At 44.7% G+C, this 6,694-nt stretch overlaps 1 protein-coding gene across 4 annotated transcripts in view; it reads left to right on the forward strand.

Moving 5' to 3' along the window:
* Nucleotides 1–6,694, forward strand: part of LOC141771049 (fibroblast growth factor 12-like) — a 63,492-nt gene that overhangs the window by 32,058 nt on the left and 24,740 nt on the right. The gene's annotated exons all lie outside the window — the stretch shown is intronic.

Genomic DNA, 6,694 nt, shown 5'->3' on the forward strand with positions numbered 1-6,694 from the left:
AGTATTAGTACTATTAGTAGTAGTAGTAGTAGTATTAGTACTATTAGTAGTAGTAATAGTAGTATTAGTAGCAGTAGTATTAGTAGTAGTATTAGTACTATTAGTAGTAGTAGTAGTAGTAGTAGTAGTATTAGTAGTAGTAGTAGTAGTATTAGTAGCAGTAGTATTAGTACTATTAGTAGTAGTATTAGTAGTAGTAGCAGTAGTATTAGTAGTAGTATTAGTACTATTAGTAGTAGTAGTAGTATTATTATTATTATTATTAGTAGTAGTAGTAGTAGTAGTAGTAGTAGTAGTAGTAGTAGTAGTAGTATTAGTAGTATTATTATTATTATTATTAGTAGTAGTCGTAGTAGTAGTAGTAGTAGTATTGGTACTATTAGTAGTAGTAGTAGTAGTAGTAGTAGCAGTAGCAGTAGTAGTAGTAGTAGTAGTAGTAGTAGTAGCAGTAGCAGTAGTAGTATTATTATTATTATTATTATTATTAGTAGTAGTAGTAGTCGTAGTAGTAGTAGTAGTAGTATTGGTACTATTAGTAGTAGTAGTAGTAGTAGTCGTAGTAGTAGTAGTAGTAGTATTGGTACTATTAGTAGTAGTAGTAGTAGTAGTAGTAGTAGTAGTAGCAGTAGCAGTAGTAGTAGAGCTGTAGTTGTGCTTGTGTCCAGCAGAGGGCGGTGTGTCTCCACTCTTCTCTCTACAGTACCTGCAGTAGTATTATTATTAGTAGTAGTAGTCGTATTAGTAGTATTATATATCATATATATACTCTAATATACTGAGATACTGATATTAAATCATGTATTATGTACTGTATTATAATATATGTACATATATAGTTATATATGGTCTATATTATAGACCAGACCAGCAGAAAGGTTTTCCTGTGAATCTCATGATATTCATAATAATAATCCTAAAGACGTCTCTGATAATAGATATTCATAAACCTATATGTGTTTATCAGCAGGAGGCTGAGGCTGATCTGGGATCATGTTTAAGGAGGACTCTTGTCTGTATCTGCTGAGAGATGAGTCATCAGAACGCAGTATAAATATCATGTGTGTTTGGTTCATAACAATCCAGAGTTTAACATCCAGCTGCTGTTCCTCTCTGACGCCCACAACGCTGCGTCTTCCTCTCGTCTCCATTCTCTCTTTCTGTCATCGTCCAGGTTCACAAATCATCTTTCAATCAGCTGTTGTTAACGTACGAGTCTGCTGTTACTTCATATTGTTCTAATAATATCCTCCTTTCCTCCTAGTAACCATGGTGACGTGTTAGTAACCATGGTGACGTGTTAGTGACCATGGTGACGTGTTAGTGACCATGGTGACGTGTTAGTGACCATGGTGACGTGTTAGTGACCATGGTGACGTGTTAGTGACCATGGTGACGTGTTAGTGACCATGGTGACGTGTTAGTGACCATGGTGACGTGTTAGTGACCATGGTGACGTGTTAGTGACCATGGTGACGTGTTAGTGACCATGGTGACGTGTTAGTGACCATGGTGACGTGTTAGTAACCATGGTGACGTGTTAGTAACCATGGTGACGTGCTAGTAACCATTGTGACGTGTTAGTAACCATGGTGACGTGTTAGTAACCATGGTGACGTGTTCAGTGGAGGCAGAATAACTCTCTGAACACGTTAGCTAACGCTGGCTAGCAACTATCGTTGTCTTGTTTTTTTAACGATGGCTGAAGATAATCTAGTTTCTCTCAACATGTGCCGTCACTCTCTCTCCAGGACCACCAGGGAGTTGACCAAGTTAACACAAACCAACGGGACCAGATTAGACGACCAGCGGGCCGGTGGTCAACGGCCGCGCTGTAAAGATAAACTGAGGGCGTATAAATCTGTGGATGTCTCTAGTTAACTCTCCTTCAGTAAAGTCAGTCACAAAGAGAGTCGGACAACATCAGAGAAGCGTTTCAGAGACGGAGAGAAAGGGATGCTAATAGATTAGCCTTCTGCTAACAGCAGCTAACGGCTCACGTGAACCGTGACTAGAGAACCGTGACCAGAGAACCGTGACCAGAGAACCGTGACTAGTGAACCGTGACCAGTGAACCGTGACCAGAGAACCGTGACCAGAGAACCGTGACCAGTGAACCGTGATTAGAGAACCGTGACTAAAGAACCGTGACTAGTGAACCGTGACTAGTGAACCGTGACTAGTGAACCGTGACTTGTGAACCGTGACCAGAGAACCGTGACCAGAGAACCGTGACCAGTGAACCGTGACCAGTGAACCGTGACTAAAGAACCGTGACTAGTGAACCGTGACTAGTGAACCGTGACCAGAGAACCGTGACCAGAGAACCGTGACCAGAGAACCGTGACCAGTGAACCGTGACCAGTGAACCGTGACCAGAGAACCGTGACCAGAGAACCGTGACCAGTGAACCGTGACTAAAGAACCGTGACTAGTGAACCGTGACTAGTGAACCGTGACTAGAGAACCGTGACTAGTGAACCGTGACTAGAGAACCGTGACTAGTGAACCGTGACTAGTGAACCGTGACTAGTGAACCGTGACTAGAGAACCGTGACTAGAGAACCGTGACTAGAGAACCGTGACTAGAGAACCGTGACTAGAGAACCGTGACTAGTGAACCGTGACTAGTGAACCGTGACTAGTGAACCGTGACTAGAGAACCGTGACTAGACAACCGAACGGTTCGGATTTTTTACCTGAACCGTTCCGTCCCTAGCCTGTAGCCTACCGTAGGTGTGTATGTAAAGGACCTTCGTCAGGTCCGACTGTCGTGTACTGCAGCATTCTGAGTACTCTGATTACTACAGTAGTTTACTGTGAGTACTCAGAGTAGTACTGTAGTTTACTGTGAGTACTCAGAGTACTACTGTAGTTTACTGTGAGTACTCAGAGTAGTACTGTAGTTTACTGTGAGTACTCAGAGTAGTACTGTAGTTTACTGTGAGTACTCAGAGTAGTATTGTAGTTTACTGTGAGTACTCAGAGTAGTATTGTAGTTTACTGTGAGTACTCAGAGTAGTACTGTAGTTTATTGTAGTTTACTGAGTACTCTGAGTACTACTGTAGTTTACTGTGAGTACTCAGAGTAGTACTGTAGTTTACTGTGAGTACTCAGAGTAGTACTGTGTTGTCAGTCCGTGGTGGTTTCATGGTTTCATGGTTTCATGGTTTCATGGTTTCATGGTCGTTAAAGCGTCCCGCTGACATTCGGCTGTCCTCTGATGGGGCAGTTAGTCTATTGATCAGGAAACACACCTGAACCACACACACACACACACACACACACACACACACACACACTGAAGGACAGGAAGTCCAGTGTGGCAGCCATCGACCCTGCGGCTCATTACCAGCCAGCAGAGAGTAGATATGAAGTATTCAGCATCCAGACGTTAGACCAGGCAGCCCGGTCACACGGAGAGGTGAATAATGACCCGAGTTGAGTTGAACTGAAGTCTGAACATCACTGCAGATTAATCTAACGTCCTTCAACAAAAACTCGGTTTCATTCTTTTGGAATTAATTTAAATCGCTGCTAAATGCCGCCATTTTAAATCAGTCTGCGACCTCCGAGGTCTGAACAGTGAAGCCTTAAACCTGCCTTCTCTCTAGCAGCCAGCAGGGGGCGACTCCTCTGGTTGTTTAGAAGCCTCTGAGAAAATGAGCCTACTTCTCGCTTGAATTATTAGCGACATCCAAAAACCAAGATGGTGACGGAAATGAAACCAAGATGGCGACGGAAATGAAACCAAGATGACGACGACCAAAAACCAAGATGGTGACGGAAATGAAACCAAGATGGCGACGGCAAAAAAAACAATATGGCGACGGCCAAAATGCCGAAACTCGAGGCTTCATAACAGTAGTCCACAAAGCGATGGGTGACATCACGGTGACATCACGGTGACATCACGGTGACATCACGGTGACTACGTCCACTTCTTATATTCAGTCTGTGGTTTTAAATCCGGACCTTAAAGGAATACTTCACCCCCAGAATGACCATCTGTGATGTCATCGTGTCTCAGTTACTCACCCTTAGTTCTCCTCCTGACTGGAAGTAAAGAAACGGTCATTTTAAAGGTGAAGTGTTCCTTTAAAGCAGCAGCAGACCTGGACAGACTGACAGCTGATGATCAGAGTGAGTGATGAAGATGTTCCTCTTCATCATCCTCTCGGTCCCAGTGTGCAGGTACGAGGACGCAAATACATGACGACGGTAATTAAAGACGCTGACCTGGTTGTTTCTGTAGGCCTACATTCAGCGCCGCGGTGCGTTCACTGACACCGGGACGACGTTCAGGTCGGACTCGACGGGCCCAGAGACGATCAGATTACTGACTCAGATCTCAGAGCTGATCTCAGATCTCAGATCTCTGATCTCAGAGCTGATCTCAGATCTCAGATCTCAGATCTGATCTCAGAGCTGATCTCAGATCTCAGATCTCAGAGCCCTGACTCTGTGTTGGTGAGGCTGCAGAGATGCAGCAGCGGGTATAAAGATGGTTTTATGTAACCCTGCAGTCAACAGGAAGAGAGAGCAGCAGAGCAGAGAGTCTCCATCTGGTCCAGTTTATTTAAACATGGATTCAACATTAAAACAAGACCAGAGCAGCTCATCGATGTCAACTCACCGGATGATTTATTTATGATTTATACACAATATAATAAAAAGTGTTCATTCTGAGAGGGGCTGAATTATATTAAGGACATTTCTAACTGTGATTATTTTGACAGATATTGAGATATGATCTACGATCGACTCACAGGACTGACGATACTAACGACTCACAGGACTGATGATACTAACGACTCACAGGACTGACGATACTAACGACTCCTGGACTAACGATACTAACGACTCACAGGACTGACGATACTAACGACTCACAGGACTGATGATACTAACGACTCACAGGACTGATGATACTAACGACTCCTGGACTAACGATACTAACGACTCACAGGACTGACGATACTAACGACTCCTGGACTAACGATACTAACGACTCACAGGACTGACGATACTAACGACTCCTGGACTAACGATACTAACGACTCACAGGACTGACGATACTAACGACTCACAGGACTGATGATACTAACGACTCACAGGACTGACGATACTAACGACTCCTGGACTAACGATACTAACGACTCACAGGACTGACGATACTAACGACTCCTGGACTGACGATACTAACGACTCACAGGACTGATGATACTAACGACTCCTGGACTAACGATACTAACGACTCACAGGACTGACGATACTAACGACTCCTGGACTGACGATACTAACGACTCACAGGACTGATGATACTAACGACTCACAGGACTGACGATACTAACGACTCACAGGACTGACGATACTAACGACTCACAGGACTGACGATACTAACGACTCACAGGACTGACGATACTAACGACTCCTGGACTAACGATACTAACGACTCACAGGACTGACGATACTAACGACTCCTGGACTGACGATACTAACGACTCACAGGACTGATGATACTAACGACTCCTGGACTAACGATACTAACGACTCACATGACTGACGATACTAACGACTCCTGGACTGACGATACTAACGACTCACAGGACTGATGATACTAACGACTCACAGGACTGACGATACTAACGACTCACAGGACTGACGATACTAACGACTCACAGGACTGACGATACTAACGACTCACAGGACTGACGATACTAACGACTCACAGGACTGACGATACTAACGACTCACAGGACTGACGATACTAACGACTCCTGGACTGACGATACTAACGACTCACAGGACTGATGATACTAACGACTCACAGGACTGATGATACTAATGACTCCTGGACTAACGATACTAACGACTCACAGGACTGACGATACTAACGACTCCTGGACTAACGATACTAACGACTCACAGGACTGACGATACTAACGACTCCTGGACTAACGATACTAACGACTCACATGACTGACGATACTAACGACTCCTGGACTAACGACTCAGATGACTCACAGGACAAAACAAGTCATCGTTACATAGTTTCACACGGAACATCGGTCTCCTGGTTGAGCGTCTGAACGGACTCTCACGCTATCAATACTACAAAGCCCGGTTCGTCACATCCTGTTGTTAAAGGGCGCCTCGGTGCGATGCCGAGGGGCGCTGACCAGACGGTGGTATCTGATGAGTTGGGAGTCAGAACGGGTTGGACCGAAAGAGTCTTCAATCATCTGGATTTGATTTGGATTCTGTTGAAATGAAAAGTGGAAAACGGGTCCGGAGTTTAATGAAGTCGACCTGAACCGGATCCACCATGAAACCAGCAATCAGAACCGGATCCACCATGAAACCAGAGATCAGAACGGATCCACCATGAAACCAGAGATCAGAACCGGATCCACCATGAAACCAGAGATCAGAACGGATCCACCATGAAACCAGAGATCAGAACCGGATCCACCATGAAACCAGATATCAGAACCGGATCCACCATGAAACCAGCGACCTGAACTCGTTCGGTGTGTCGAGGTAGAGCGGACTGATGGGGGAGCAACATGAAACATCAGGAAGAATATTTTTAGGAGCTTCTTCCACCTCCTCTCTCTCTCCTCTCCTCTCTCTCTCTCTCTCTCTCTCTCCTTCTCTCTCCCTCTCTCCTCTCCTCTCTCTCTCTCTCTCTCT

The sequence above is a fragment of the Sebastes fasciatus genome, chromosome 7 (assembly GCF_043250625.1).
Source record: "Sebastes fasciatus isolate fSebFas1 chromosome 7, fSebFas1.pri, whole genome shotgun sequence".
In the NCBI taxonomy this organism is placed as follows: domain Eukaryota; kingdom Metazoa; phylum Chordata; class Actinopteri; order Perciformes; family Sebastidae; genus Sebastes; species Sebastes fasciatus.